Genomic DNA, 16,637 nt, shown 5'->3' on the forward strand with positions numbered 1-16,637 from the left:
AGATAGTATTCTGAAGTAAATGAGGAAACAAAAACAATAAACCCCCCCCCCCCCTTTAAGGCTGTGTGGAAAGCAAGAACATCTTTCTTGCTCTCTCTGTTACATGGGTGGGCAAACACTGGCCTGGGAGCCATATGAAGTCCATGGGGACCTCCAATACAGCCCACAGGGAGCCCCCAGTCTCCAATGAACTTCTGGCCCACTGGAGACAGTTAGAGCCCACACTGCCCCACGCACGACTGCTGGTTGCGACTGCCAGACACAAGCTGTGGGCCAAGTTAGAGCAAGGTCTTTTATAGTCTCCATGTGTACTCTGCTTTACCCTGGTCATTATTTTAACTCCCCCCCCCCCATTGCCTCTGAGCAATTTATGACTCCATGTGTGTCTGGTTTGGTCTGTATGTTTTTACTGTGCAAGAGGTGTGCTGCAAACAGTTACTAGTTCTCATGTGGTTCTACATGCCTGTATTATAGTTCTCATGTGTATTATAAATAATCTCAGTAAAACCATTCATCCATATAAGGTCCATCTCTAATGTATTCAATTATGTCAATTTATTCACATTTGAAATGCAAATTGATTTTTTTCCCCAGACCCCTGACACAATGTCAGAGAGATGATGAGGCCCTCCTGCCAAAATGTTTGCCCACCCCTGGTCTTCTACAAACCTCTGGGAACATGGAGATTTTTGACATATGACAGCAAGCAGATTGTTTCTTTACATGGTAGCATTAGAGTTTTGCATCTGAAAAGCTATAACCAGGACTCTTATCTCTGGTTATTCACCTCTCTAATGTTCAAACATTTACACTGTGACGGCAATAAACCTTACATTGCAAGATGGCACCAAAAGTTACCTTCCTCCCCACATACACACAGAATAAACTTGATTTCTTCAATCTAATTAGTGGAGAATTATACTTCAGGATTCATATCATGCCTCATTTTATATAGCTGTCTTTCAAGTTCAGAAAATGAGGCAAGGTTTGGAGTTTATGTTTTAAACTTTCTCCTAGTTGTAAATAAAAACTAAAAGGTTCTTTTACTGCCAGTCCCAAATTTTAAACCTGCAATTACAGTTTAGTTGATTAGTAGTAGTAATTAAAAGTTTATAGTAACAATCATATCATGCCGTAGATAATGCTACACACTTATCTACTATTTACAAAATGAAAATTATAGAAGAAACATACAATCATTACAGACAATGTTTGTGTTTTCATCAAGTATTCAATGATTCAGGAAAATAATTTTAGCATTGAGAAGCGATTCACAAGTTTATGGAAGTCAATAACGTCAGTGTTTAAAGTTTTCATGCATTCCCATGTCTAACTGAAAGAAAATAAAGACATCCTTTGGAAACACTCATGCCTGTTCACATCCCAGAAGTAAGCTACTTTATCATATTTCTTTATTTTTTTATGTCACTTGAATTTGCAAAGAGCTTTAATGCTGAAATCCAATTCAAGTTTTCTTGGGAGCAAGCTCCACTGAACACAGTGGAACTTCCAAGTGAACATGCATAGACTTACACCGCAAGACTGGCTGAATTCATCCAATAATATTCCTATTAAGTCATTACCATTCTTACTTTACAGATACAGTTTTCACAAAACTTTGCTTCTGTGCTTATAAGAGCAGCTTGATCTTCAGACACTTGTAAGTAATAATGATGGCCTTCTTGTAAATTTAGCTGCCGATTTCCACACCTCAGGCTACTCTTAACAGGCGCAAGAACACAGGCTGGGTTTCTTTTTTAGTTTGCAGCCATATTAATGAATGAGAGCTTGAGACGAAAAGAGGGTTGCCAATATCATACAATGAACTCATAAAAAGTAAGCACTCATCTACCAGACAGATTACCAGATCAAATGAGAGAAAATAGATTGGCCACAGCAAGTTTATAATGCCCAATGACAACTTCTCATCAAATCTAGGTAAGCAAAATGTTCACAAGGAGTAGGAAATCACTGGACCTCTGGCGTTGATGACCAACACAGGGTTTGAGGCATGTAACCTACCATAATTTGTATTAAGTGGAAAGAGGTGAATTATGTCTCATAATCAGAACCACCTCTGATAAAGAACTTCATCACTAAGAACTAAAGATAAAGGTTGTTGTGATAGAGAACTTCATGCCACCTAGCTGTTATATGAACTTCCAAGAACTTAATTCCTTGCATACTGACAAACACTGATAAGGCCCAATAAAAGTCATGTGTCTCATTCTGCCCATTCCAATTATTGACATTTCATATAAGACAAACTGGAAGCAGAGCCCCCCAGCCCATTTTGACCAAGGCAGTGGTGGTTATATGAACCAGCTGCTACTGACAATTTCTTCAGGTGACCTCCCACTTCTATATAAAAAAAAAAAAAAGCAAAGCAAAGATAAGCACTGCAAGAACACCAAGACATACTTTACATATAGTGAAACAGAAAACACTCCACAGCACTGACTACGTAAAGCACTGCAACACTTATTGGTTCCAGGAAGCAATGCTATTTTAGGCAAACAACCTTGCAATAATGCAAGGTAAACTTCATATACTGAGTGGAAAACTTCCCTGAAGGGCATCCTTCAACAACATTAAAAAGTTTAAAAGTTCATCAGAACACAACTTCATTTCTCCATATATCTAAACAGAATCATGAGTCACTGTTAGCTCCAGCTCTGGTCTAGAAAGGGTCACAAATAAAGCCGTTTCCCCTCATTCTGGCTGACAGGGTTCAACAATTTGAGGCCTATATCTGCCCCTGTCATACTTAACATTTCCTGTTTTAGAACCACCAATTCAATTAAACATTCCCCCCAATCAGTATCTTAAATTCTCACATAATTTAACAAAACTAGATCTTTCTTATAGCAAAGAACAACTTTTTTTTACTATAAAGATCAAGCAGATCACTTCATTTTATACGTAAAGTATTTACATGTAGCAGGTGCTCTTTTGCCTACAAGTAGCATATTTACATATTCCAAATAATCTGGTACCACAATTCTAAAGGCACCAACCTGGAAGTTCTCTTTAAATTAACAGGATCTACTTCCAAGCTAACACATTTACGATTAAGGTATAAGAGAGATTCCATGAAGTAAAGTCCTCCGCAGTGTTTCAACTTACTGAGAAATGGAACAAACACACAGAAAGACACCATCTCCTACCATACAATTTAGCAAGATTTTTGCCTAGGTTGAAGAAATGATCAAGAACCAACGACCAGGAGAGTGAGGAAAGAAAGACAACCTTACATAAGGAAAACATGAACAGAGATCTAACTGTTGCTCTTCTCCACAACAGAATGCTTTGGTTATCAGAAGGCAAACGTTAGTAAGGAGAGGTGGAGAAGGCATATTAAAATCTCTTGATGCTTACAAGCAGCGGAGAAGAACCATTGTGTTCCTGCCTGTTAAGGACACCTATGAAGTCAGCAGGAGGCTTATTTTGTTGCTGATGTTCTGGGAGTTTTGCTGCTGTAGTACAAATTGAAGCATGAGTATAGGTGGTAATGATTGTTCCAGAGCATTGATTTTACTGTCTGACACGAAACCACCCATCTCAACAACTTCCCTGAACCCTGTAATCATCAACTGCCTGTATCATACAAGACAGCAGCCAAGGCAGATTTTTAGCACCTGCAAGACTGACTCTAACCTGAATGAGGAAGGAAGGAAAAACATGCACCAGCTGTATTTTTTTTAAAGCAGAGAATCATCTCAAACATTTACAGCCCCAACTCCTAATCACCCTCACTGACCAGTGGCTGCCTGAAGGTCCAAGGCAGTGGTTTTCAACCTTTTTCATCTCACGGCACACTGGCAGGGCACTCAAATGGTCAAGGCACACCATCAGTTTTAGGGCCACTGACAAGGCACACTGTGCTGCCCAGGCTGCACATGCCCAATCTCCTCTGATCTTAGAAGCTAAGCAAGGTCAGGCCTGGTTAGTACTTGGATGGGAGACCGCCTGGGAATACTGGGTGCTGTAGGTTTATACCATAGTCTTTTGAGACTGAAGGTTGCCAACCTACTAATAAATGACCCTTTCCCAAATTTCCTTGGCACACCTGGGGACCATTCGTGGCACACCGGTTGCAATGGCTAGTCTAAGGGCCAAATGAGGGCATCATTTCAGAATGAGAGCAAGGCAACCCAAGCGGTGCCAGATACAGAGGCCACACTCCACCTGTTCAATCCGGATTCCTGAGCAAGAAAGGCAACGCCAAAAGGGGGCTGCTGGTGGTGGTGAAAGAGCCTTTCCGGGTGCGACCAAACGAAGCCATTTCTGCATCCGAGCCCCGCTTTGCCAGGTACTGACTCAGTCACTCACTCACCTTGGCACCCAGTATGCTCGGCAGCCGCAAGGCACGTCCCCACCAGGCAGCTCCCCCAGGCCCATTCCCCCCAGCAGACGATCCCATGCGCACTTTCCTGGGAGCAAGCCCCACTGAGCAGAATGGGACTTACTTTGGAGTAGCCCTGCTGAGGATTGGGCTGCCTGGCTCTGTGGAAAGGCAAAGAGGGGGAGGAGGTCGCCAAGGCTGGAATATGGGCCGCCAGCAGCAGCAGCCCCGACTCTTCCACCGCACACCCACCTCCAGCAACTCCGAGCTTGCCGCAGGCGACGCAATTCCAGGAGGCACAGCAACTCCAGCCAAAGCAAGGCAGGCGCAGGAGGGGATTGCGGCGTCCCCGCAGCCTGGGGGGGGGGAGTCTGCGCTCCTGCGCCCTGTGGTCAAGCAGCTCCCGCGAGGGCGCCCGGCCGCCAGGTAGCCTCTTCTGCTTGCACGCCTCAGTTCCAAGCCGGGCTTTGCTTCCTCTACTCCGGCCCTGCCTGCCTGCCTGCCTGCCTGCCTGCAGCGCGCAGTCAGTCCTCCCCCTGTGCACTGGAGCAGCTCCGCGCGCCAAGCAGCCTCTGCCACTCTCCTTCCTCCTCCTCCTCCCGGAGAACTGCGAAGGGAGCCCCAAGACTGCACTGTCGGCTCAGGCTCCTCCCGCCGCCCGGCAACACCAGCAGCACCGAGGCTGGCTCTTCCCCTTCCCCACCCACCTCGCCTTCTGGACGCAGCCGTCCGGCTCTCCGCGCGCACCCGCCTTCCTCGGTGGCTCTCGGCTGAACGCCCTCCCCTCCCCGCGCGAAGGAGGGCGTGTGAAAGCGCAGCATGTCGCCCGAGAGCCCCAGCGGAGGCGACGTGGGAGGAAGGGATCCCGCAAGGCTCTAGTCTGCGGTCAGGCTTGGAGGAGGCGGGTACCTTGCCTTGAGACCTGCCCCGCTGCTGGTGGCCCAGTGCTTCCAGTGCTGGGGGTGGCCGGCTCTGGGCTCCCCTCTCCTTGCACTTTCTCTCAAGGCCACACGTCCTCACTACAGAACATAGCAGGTGGTTGCCAAGTATTGCTAGGAAAAAGCCATCAGGACTTGGGGGGCTATATACATTTCAGGTTTGGTTATTTGGCCCCCTGAAGGTCTAAGGCAGTGATTTTCAACCTGTTTCATCTCACGGCACGCTGGCAAGGCACTAAGGGCCCAATCCTCTCCAACTTTCCAGCACCAGTGCAGCTGCAATGCAGCCCCATGGAAAGGGAACACATGTTCCCATACCTTAAGGAGGCCTCTGACTGCCTCCCCACCACAGGAAGCAGTGCACACCCCATAAGCACAGCAGCACCGACACTGGAAAATTGGATAGGATTGGGCCCTAAAATTGTTAAGGCACACCAGGCCCAATCCAACTTTCCAGCTCCGGTATAGCCACAATGCAGCCCCATGGAAAGGGAACACATGTTCCCATACCTTAAGAAGGCCCCAGTGACAGCCGCTTCACCACAGGACGCAGCACACATCCCACTGGCACAGCTGCACCAGTACTGGAATATTGAATAGGATTGGGCCCACTGTCAGTTTTTTGACAACTGACAAGGCACACTGTGCTGCCTATGGGAGGCTCATATCCCTTAGAGGCCCTACTAATAAATGACCCTTTCCCAATTTTCCACAGCACACCTATGGACCATTCAGTGCCTCGGCACAGTGACCCAGCAGAGACACGCAACAGGGGGGTTATATAAAAAGTCAAAGAAGGAAGGCCCATAGCCAGGGAGACAGATCAGGGACAGGCTGCACTTGCTCCCAATGTGGAAGGGATTGTCACTCCCGAATCGGCCTTTTCAGCCACACTAGACGCTGTTCCAGAACCACCATTCAGAGCGCGATACCATAGTCTTGCGAGACTGAAGGTTGCCAACAACATATTTGGTCCCACTGGAGAATAATAAGAGCATTGGGTGCCTGCTTTTATGTACATGGATGTCCCCATCGTGAATAGAGCTTACCGTTCCATGGAGTAGCCTCCAATCTTTCTGCTTTTACGTCCATGGATGTTCAGTGTGTTGTATGTTCTGTATGACCAGGTGTTGGTTTCTGTGCTTTTTACTACCGATACTCAGGCAAGGAGGTGGCCCAACCTGTGCCGCATTCTACAGTTCTCCCAGCTTTTCTTGTGTGAAGAATAATATACCATACACGCCTTCCTGTGGTTGGTCTGGTCAAACTGTCTCCTGTTAACAACCTTGCTCTGGCCATTACCCCACCTCTGCAATAGCATTGCTGAAACGTAAAAACAAACAGTTGAATTAGCACCGCTCGCCGCCCTTGTATTCTCATTTGCCACAGGCATAAATTTCATGTGCCACCATCCCGTAACTCAGATACTTCTTATGATCAAAGAGCCATCCCCCCCAATAGTTGTTTTTAACAAGAAGAGGGATGCTGAATCCTGATCTTGATTGAACTCTGTCACCCCTTGGGCCTCATAGCAGCCTGGGATGCCTTTGCTAATGTTTTTCCTCTCTCACACCTCTTTTACTACATGAAGCTTTGGCTTCCCAGCTGTGTTGTGGGGATGGAGTAAAAGTTCTTTCTGCCAAGGATCCATAATTATGCTTAATGTACAGAGCCATCTTACTTGCTGTTTTCCTGCAATACAGTTTCTAGATGCGGGGCAGTAGGCTAAATTTGCTGAGTTGTTTCCGTATTGGGGCTGGACCAAGGCAAGCTGGTGGCCTAACAATACTGGGCCACCTCACCTCCCTAATGGGGAGCCCTTAACCTGAGCCTAGCAGTCTGTTGTTCCAATAATTAATCACCCCCCCCCCAGGCATCCTTGACACACACACCACCTGAGGTGGTGTTTACCTGAAGGAGTTCTGCATCCTGGAAGTTTGGGGAAGTTATGACATCATCATGTCACCCCCAAGCTTTCTGGGCTAACACACAGCATTAAAGCGATAGCCCGCCTCCAGATAGTGTGCAATTTTGGGGCCCAGTCACTTCATGTTCTCACTGGCAGGTATGCAAGGTGGCTGGGATTGGACCAGGCTGTCGATTGCTGAAGGGTGGTGAGTCACCCCCTCTGGGAGTGTCTCAGGGGGCAGCTCACCCCATCACCCCCCCTTGTGATGCCACTGATGCCCCCTCTATTTTAGCTGTGCCTGTACTTTTGGCATCAAATTGGTCAACTCTCGATATGGGGGAAAGGCATAAGGAGAGTCAAGTGTCTTGGCAGCAGGACAAGCGGGACATACTGTTTCAAATCCTCCAAACAGGCATCCAGCAATTGTTTACAATTTATTTGTCTAAAAGTAATGTTAATTGTTCACTCATGCATAGTCAAACAGTCCAGGGTAGGTACAAGCCTGAACCCTGTAAGGCAGAGTTCTATTTACACAATGTGTATATTGCTGTCACTACATAATATTTAACTGTTTATTGCAAATTGGTGCTTACTCTAAAGGATATTCCATCAATATTTCATAAGCTTCATCTTCAAATAAATATTCAAAAGGAATAATGCATCTTCTTAAGAGAACCAAAGACTAGCATTTGGATGAAGAAACAACTTTACATGGAGTACCTGAGATGTGTGTGTTAGGGTTACAGCTTCAGACCTGGAGTGTAACATTAGAATAGGATTTGAGCTCTAAAAGATAATATAGAACTAAGGATAATGGAAGTGAAGGGAAAATGAACTTTAGACCAAAAGCCTGAAGTTTTTGAATCAGGTTAATAATACTTAGATTTATGGTGTTGACCCTTGATTGTCTTATCAATTAGGAAGTAACAAAATCTGAAGCAACTAATTGGGATATGAGACATTGTTTGAGGATGAAAATAGAAAGTTTGATCATTTTGTTTCTTCCATTAATCATGCATTTCCAAACTTAGAGACAATCTACCAGGAAGTCTCCTCCACAAATCCAATCAATATTGTTCAGCCCTTTATATTCATTTCAGTGGAGCTTGCCCTGCAGAACTTTTCCATGGATTGTACTTTGACAGCCCAAACCTAACTAAGGGCCTAATCCTATCCAATTTTCCAGTGCCGGTGCAGCTGTGTCAATGGAGCATGCACTGCATCCTGTGGTGGGGAGGCAGTACAGAGGTCTCCTCAAGGTATAGGAACATTTGTTCCCTTACCTTGGGGCTGCATTGCAGCTGCACCAGTGCTGGAAAATTGGATAGGATTGGACTCTAATTCTCCAGCTCTGATGAAGCCATGCCAACAGAGTGGGGGGAACAGTCACAGGCCTCCTCAAGGTAAGGGAATGTTTGTTCCTTTATGTCGGGGCTGCATTGCAGCTGCAGCGACACTGGAAAGTTGGTTAGGATTGGGCTGATTTCTTTCTGTGAAGGGACATATAGTGCAAATAGGGGCTAAGAGAGTTGCAGGGAACCAGGAGTTCGCCTGGTTTGACTCTCACCTTTGTCATGAACTCATCAGACAGCCTTAGGCAAGACAGCCTCAACTCTCCAGCTGTCATATAGGATAACTTTACTGGATTGTTGTAAGAACAACATCAAGATAATCTATGTGAAGCATTTTGCATGCTGAAAAAGTGATGTATCAATGCTAAGTATAGGAAAAGCAGGTATGACCTAATTCTAAGCATGTTGGTATCCTTCAGTCTTGGAAGACTATGGTGTCACGCTCTGAATGGTGGTTCTGGAACAGAATGTCCTCTCCAGTGCACGAAGCCTGGGTAAAGCAGGCATGGAGGACAGGCTGTTACCCATGCAGCAAATCCCCCCTCTCCACCTCGCTGAAATGGTCCAATGGAAAGGCAGAGGCCAATACGGTTGGTTCCAGCGGCGTCGCAGGAGTTGCCAGAACGTGACTGTGTTCAGCCATGAACTGCCTCAGGGACTCCGGCTCCGGATTTTGCCTCGAGGTTGACTCCTGAAGCCTTTTCCATAACTGGATGTAGCCACAAGGCAGTGGAGGTTTGGAATCAGAGTTTTCCTTCTCTCAGATGAGCTGCCTTCCCAGGCTGACGAGTCCCATCTACCAGGTGGCTGTTTAGTCGCCTCTTACAACAAGTACAGCCAAACTGAGAGCCTATTCTTATCCCCAGCCCCCAGGATTGCTTTTATACTGCATCCACTGATTTCTTTACCTCTTCCCTTCTGAAATAAAAGAAACTGAAAGCTGCAAAACAGCAGCTTCTTAATAAATATTCATGTTTGGATTGAAATACCTTATCTACTTCTTGAGGCAGCTCATGAAACTTACACTAAAACTGGTTTCACAAGGGTATTATTTGTTGTTTAGTAATTACTAATAGTGATCAGACTTTAGTGGGCATAATAAGCTTTACTCAATAGGGCTGTGCTTCTTATCATAATTGGACTTTGTACTTGCTGTCACAGAGCTGAGGCAAAACAATTAAAGATAAATGTCACTGGAGGTTCAAGATGGAATACAAATTCTTCTTTCTGGCTTAGGTTTAATAGTTAAGTGTCCTTGTTCTACCCAATATGATCCCTGCTTAGTAAAAATCAATAAACCACTTTCTATCCGTACATTTTTACAAGGAGTAAATACAAAACAAAACAAGCAATACATACAATTGTATGGGATAACTCTTACTTTTCTCCCAACTCATTACACTGTTTTCTAATCAACACAAGCCTTTTGTTACAATTGTCCTTAGAAAACAACAGCCTTCTTTTAACATGCTGAGATAAATCCCCTTAGCCTTGAAAACATTTGTGCCTGTAGATGGGTTGACTACAAAGAACGCTTGAAAATGTAGTCCGTAAACCTATGGCTGCAATCAATACCCACTTTGGAGCAGAGCCACTTACTTTAATGGAACTTCACTAGAGAGCTTGGTGTGGAGCCAAATATTGCTTTTAACATTCTTGCTTATTTTTTTTAAAAAGAGAAACACCAATGAAATTCCACTAAACTTTGGAATTTGAACTGCAGAGCTGTGATTTCTGTGTTCTCAAGTGATAAACAACATCCTCCCTTTGTACTGATGTAAGGTAGTCATTTATATTTTTAGTTTAGAAGTGGTATGGTAATTTTGATACATTATTGTAATTTATATTCATTCATTCACATTTTTATACCGCCCTTCCTCCAAGCAGCTCAGGGTGTTGTACATGGTTCCTTCCCTCTTATGTCCTCACAACAACCCTGTGAGGTAAGTTAGGCTGAGAGTATTGTTATGGCCACACTGATCTTGAACTTTAACTTTCAAGGTGTTTGGAGTTTTGTGACCAAGCAGAACAAATCAAGTGAAGAACATAAAGCAGGCAGAAGAAGTTTCAGTGGATTCTGTTTACCTTCCTGATGCGTTTTATGACACTTGAAACTGGTTTGCAATCAGAAGAAGCTCTTGCTCAAAGAACAGCTTTTGCCTCACTTACAATGTGTAATCTAGGACACAGACCTCCGCAGTGTTGGCAGGGATAAGGGAAAGCCGACATAATGAAAACATTCAGGGGCCCTTTGCTTAAAGAGGTTCTAAATTTTGAAGAAAATGTGTTGATTTTTCTTCCAATCTAAAACGTTGTTGTAAATCTCTGCCCACACACCTAGTAGATCAGTACTTGTCAACTGAAAATTGTTACTGTGATGATTTGCTAATGAGTTACACGTTCAGTGTTGCAAACCTTTCAGAAAAACCTACAATAAAGTGTTTTGTAAGAACATAAGAAAAGCCTCGCTGCATCAAGCAAAAGGGTCTTCTAGTCTAGCATCCTGCTTTCCACAGTGACCAACCACATAGCAAGCAGAATATGAAGGCAATGGCCCTTCCCCACTGCTGCCTCCCAGAAATTGGTATTCAGTGGATTACCATCTCTGAGCATGGCAGTTCTATATAGAAACATAATATCTAGTAGCCATTGATAGATTTATCTTCCGTTTGGAATTGTCCAAACTTTTTTTTAAAAAGCCATCTAAGGCTGCCATCACCACATCTTATGGCAGTGAATTCCATAGGTTCTTTGTTGTGTCAAGACACAGCTGATTCCTTGGATTCTGGAAACAGGTAATCCTATTGTGCCAATTTAAATGCCTCATCTGATTTGGGATCACAGCCTATAGCTAGCGTATTGCCAACGACTGGTAAGTTTTGACTTTATGTCTCTTACTCTGAATTGATAGTACATTCAGGAGGAGCATTTAATAAAACCAGTAGCAAATAGTTGTTTATCAATCACTTTAGATTGATGTTTATGTGAAAGTAATGCATTCAGAAAAAAATGAGGAACACAAAAGTAAATACTCATAAATAGGTGATTCCAATAAGATACTTTGCAGTAGTAATATAAATAGAAGGTTTTGTTCTGCATGAATTGAAGCAGGGCTTGAAACCATCCCTTTAGATTTATATAAAATTGTCCTCCTTTTCTCTCATCAGAAATCAGTACTGAAAAAGTAGTTATTAGTGGACTTTTGAGACTTACATATGACATAGTTGCATTTGGATTTAACCTTATACCTATGAAATGAAACATTTAAATTTTTTTTATTGTAATAACCTACTCTTACATGGAGTTTCCATGGTGTCTTTTCTAAATTACTGGAAAAACCCACAACTGTTTCTGCAATGCTGCAGCATCAGGTGTTCCTATGGTTCACTAGAGCCATGAGGAAGTTTCCTTTGTAATAAGTTGTCATATTAAGTGTTGCCAGACAACACCGCCTCTGTCTTTTCCCCTGGCATGAACTGCCATGAATGTTTGGCTGAATCAGACACCCAACCTTGTCCAGCGACAGTGCCTGAAAGGAAAGCAGCCTTCTTGTAGCCTAGTTCAGGGGTTCCCAAAGCATGTGTCGCAATGCCATAGGGCAGCTAAGTTTCCCAACCGTGGAACTGTTGAGCACTGAAAAATCCGTCCCTGTCGTGAATGGAGCTTACTGTTCCATGGGGCAGCCTCAAAACTTCCTCTCTGATCTCCTTACAACCTCACACTGGCCAGCCACATCTGCCTGGAAATGTGGGCACAGAGCCTGCTAGGGTGACAGGCAGTGGAAGCAGCTACCCAGCACAAGGTTCTGGGGAGATCAGAGAGAAAGATATGAGGCTGCCCCGCAGAACACTAAGTTCAATAGAGGACAGGTTTTTTGGTTCACCGGATCTGGCCCGTGGGCCATAGTTTGATGAATGCTGCCTTAGGGCATTATGTAACACAGGGGTGGCTTGGGATGTCCCCAGTGTCTCCTCCTACCTGTTCCCTCAGGTGCCACCATCTTGGATCTTCCAAGATTTTTTTAAATTTGGGCACTGCTATCTTGCAAAATTTCATAAAATTCAAGATGGCAGAGCCCAGCTAAGGAGGCTGTGGGGGCATCATGACCCAGGTAAGTTTTGGGACCACTTGCCTGGTTGAACATATAGGTGAAACCTAATCAAGTATGCACAATCCCTTGATTGGTGATGAAGGTGATGGATACTTAACCCAGACTTAATAAAACAAGATTGTTAGTTCTCTTTATCCAGAGTTCCTGACTGGATAAAGATTAAATTCAATATACCAGTAATTTGCTTCAAATAATTCCAGCCAATACCAGTGCCAGCTTTTGATGGTACCCTGGAAAATAACTGCATGGATTAGTTCAAAAGGTCATGCAGTGCAAGCTTATGTACGGAAGCCTATGTATGGACACTGAGCCCCAGTGTCTTCAATGGACATTACTCCCAGGAAAGTATGCATAGGATTGGAGCCACTGAGGTCTTTTGACAGATAAAACTTGGAATTGCAGATTTGATATTTTGAATACAAATCAGAGCACAATCCTAACCGGATCTACTCAGAAGTAAGTCCTATTGTGTTCAATGGGATTTACTCCCAGGAAAGTGAGATTAGGATTACAGCCTTAATCAGATTTTGAATTCTGAATTTCCCTGACTGGCACAAATCAGTTTTTTGAACTTGTAAAACCCTGTAGCTTCATCAGTTATTACTCAGCAATTTTTACCCCCAAAAAGATATTAAACCCTCTTTTCTTCCAGTTGCATGACATTCATTCTTACACCGAGACTGATGTCTCTCTAGCATGACTCATATCTTCTGCCTTGCACCCGATGTTTCAGAAGGTACTTTAGAGAAAGTAACAATTTAGCCCACAGCTTGAATAAAGTGCTAGTAACCCAGCTGTTGATCTTGGATAACATCTGAAACTGTTTTTCTTGTGCACGGGAGCTGTTTTTATCTTTGGAAAGTGGACTTGGACTAAGAATTATAATGTTACAATGGCTTTATTTTTCATCTATTTTGAGAAGCGTATGTCTGTCCTTACTACAGAAGCAGGACAACACTGGCGGCATAGCTGTTGTTAAAATGACTGAGCTTGGTGCCCAGGAAACAAGGGCACAATATCCTCAAGTAATTGAGTGGGCAGGGAGTACTTCTCAAATCCAGAAAATGCAATCTGTTCCAAAATTCTATGTAGGGTGAAAAATCCTTCTCATCAGAAGCCTGGGTGTTCCATATTGATAAGAACTGAGAAATCTTTCCATCTCTTTTGGCTACCATTGTCATCTTCAAAGGTTCCCCCCCCCCCATACAGACTAAGCAAGATAGCTAGAGACAAAATATCCAGTTGAAATGGAAAGGCATTGTAATATGGATCAGACCATACTACTGAGAATGTATTCCCTTCTCTATCATGTTTAGGAAGTAGACCAGGAATCTATTAATTGAAATCAACAGCAGCATTTCCACTTCCATGAGGACAGATTCCTAAGGCTGCAATAATATGTAGGCTTACTTGTGAATAACTACTAAGGACTTCAGTGAGGGCCCAATCCTGTGGGCCTGCTGAACCACCAGAGCTCATGTTCCAGTGGTGCGGCATGCTTTACAGCAGTTGCAAAATGCAGCATGCCATTCTGTGCAGCCAGGTCATGCACCAAAAACCTTGGAAGACACCCTGGCACCAGTAAGTCTGTGCAGGGGTGGGCGGAATGGGATGGATAGGGGTGTGCGTCGACTCTGGGAAGGGGGCAGTAATGGCAGTGGCAGCGCCACCAATATCCTATACCCCTTCCCAGCCTCAATCCACCTTCTTGGGTCTACTTGGATTTGTGCCAGCAAAATTGCTGGCACATGTCCAAGTAGATCCAGGGGGGCAGCAAAGACTTACTCCCGGGTGGGGAGGGGAGTTCAGATTGGGCTGTGACACTCACAAGTAATTATGAGCTGGAGTAGAACCTATATTTCTAGTTCATGTGGCTGCTTAAAGAAATGGAAACATAACCAAGGAACTTCAGCTATCAACCTCCCTGCCAGTCTTTAGAAGGCAGGGAGAGGAGCCCTTGCACCACTGCCCCTTTCCCCAGATCCTTTCCCCAGATCTGCCCCTACCTCAGAGCCAAAATCAATAGTTTATGCTGCTACCACGAAGACATGAGCCACCAAGACTACCTTCAAATGTCTCTGTTCCAGTTGCATGGAGGATTCCCCAATACTAAGCAAGTGTCTAGGTCAGTGTTTCTTATCCAGTGGTATCCAGTGGTATGCATGGCAACCCTGAACATCTGCCATCTGACTGTGAAACTGCAACACAACAAATACCAGCAGGAGGCTCAGCTTGGAGGGCACAGCTCAAGAGCACTTTTTTTTTGCATGCTTAGAAAATCCTTCTCACCTGCCCTGATCCTCTTACCAGTGTTTGTCACATTGTGTCTAGCCTCCCAACCTGGAAGTAACTGTCATCACCAGTTACTTCTGATGGTAGTTCTGATAGGTGGACCATGTGAAGTGGTACATTGGGGGACAGAGGTTGACAAACACTAGTCTGGGCCTTGGTCAAAACTCTGACAGAGTTTAACTGGCAAGAGTGAAAGGTTAAAATAAATTGGATTTTACTGGGGGAAAATAATACAAGGAAGAATAACAACTTACAAATCTGTTTGGGTGTAGGAAGTGCCCAGATGCAAGTCTTAACAAAAGTGTAGCAGGCGAATACAGGCAAACATTAAAACAAAATAATTCCCTTATGTGTCTAGCTCACTGATTGCTAACTATATTTACTCTAGTCATCAGCTGATAACTCCATTATATCTATCCAAACCTTCATGGTTGGTGGATCTAGCCACAAGCAGATACTCTCTAAGGGAACCAGATCTGAACACATGTAAGCATCCTTGGGCTTGACTTTAAAAATAATCTGGATGAGGTCACTGCCACTGCAGTTGGATGCTTTCTGAGCTCCTGGGTGTCCAAACAGCCTCTGGTTTAACCAGGTGAGCTTGGATGCCCAATTGGTACAGATAAGCTAGGGGCTATTGTTCTTGGACTGAGATGATGAAAATGGCCAAACCACAGCATCTATTTTGTCATGCAGTCCCTCTGTAGTGGCAATAAGCTGAAAATATTATGTTGAAGCCTTTTCTTTATTGAACCTGATGTCAGGCTTTGCTTAAGGGAAACAGATGGGAAAAGGAGATGGGGAAAGGGAGCTAAATAATCACCACAGGTAAAAATGATTCTTTTTCAGAGAGCCTGTGTTTTAAGAGAAAAAACTAATTTTAGAATTGTTGCCTCATCTTTAACTATGTTACTTTAATAATATGAATGCTAATATTGTACAAAGTTTGGGTTTATGACCATTTTTATTGTTTCAAATTTCTAGTATGAACCATGTGGAGTGTTAACCAAAAATTGACTTATTTATTCAAACCAAAGTGCCAAGTGTCAGCTCCTTTTCCCTAACTTTATTTAAGGCACAAGTGCATTTGTTCATGCTGGAACATCAACACCCACTAAAGATTTATGGGTAGAGATGCATTCTGCAGAAAGTAACCAAGAAAGTTCTCTCGTAATGAGAGAACTCTCTTTAGATCATCCTTGCCTTCAGTAACACTTCTTACTGATTCTCTGACCCCGGTTCATTCAGTGACTTTTCCTGGCTGATCTCTCATACAGCTTAGATGTATCAGATATCTGATGTGAGATAATTTCAACCACTAATGATTTAAAAAACCTTAACTTTGGAGGTGCAGGGAATAACATGATAGTGATGGATGAATGTAACTTAAAGCCAAACTCATGTTCTTTTCTTCTGACCCCCAGTAATGACAATTACTCCTCATTCAATTGTCCAATTGGGGCAGGCCCTTCCTCACCAATGGTGGTCCTGTATTTCTGGTTTCGAATCACACACTGGTGCTGAGGGTGGAGCCTCGGTCTAGCTGCCTTTCTTCGTAGCTTTCATGTACATTTTCAATAGGTTACTATGAGTCAACAGTGTTAAGAATCAGGAAATACAGTTAAAGATAAGAATTGGAACAGGCAAAGGTCCATGTGAGAGGTAACAACAGACACAGAGCCTTCTAGCA

General features: G+C 43.9%; 1 protein-coding gene across 7 annotated transcripts in view; it reads right to left on the reverse strand.

The window, feature by feature from the left end:
• PIP5K1B (phosphatidylinositol-4-phosphate 5-kinase type 1 beta) overlaps positions 1 to 16,637 on the reverse strand; it is a 168,410-nt gene that overhangs the window by 104,645 nt on the left and 47,128 nt on the right. For 3 of the 7 annotated variants that reach the window (XM_066616507.1, XM_066616501.1, XM_066616502.1), the window contains exon 1: positions 4,470 to 4,843. The exons of 2 other annotated variants lie outside the window; for them this stretch is intronic. The gene's annotated coding sequence lies outside the window, so the exon portion shown is untranslated. Of the gene's footprint in view, positions 1 to 4,469; positions 4,844 to 16,637 lie in introns of those variants that run through there. 2 more of the 7 variants (XM_066616504.1, XM_066616505.1) reach the window with 1 other exon arrangement.

The sequence above is a fragment of the Tiliqua scincoides genome, chromosome 2 (assembly GCF_035046505.1).
Source record: "Tiliqua scincoides isolate rTilSci1 chromosome 2, rTilSci1.hap2, whole genome shotgun sequence".
Classification (NCBI taxonomy): domain Eukaryota; kingdom Metazoa; phylum Chordata; class Lepidosauria; order Squamata; family Scincidae; genus Tiliqua; species Tiliqua scincoides.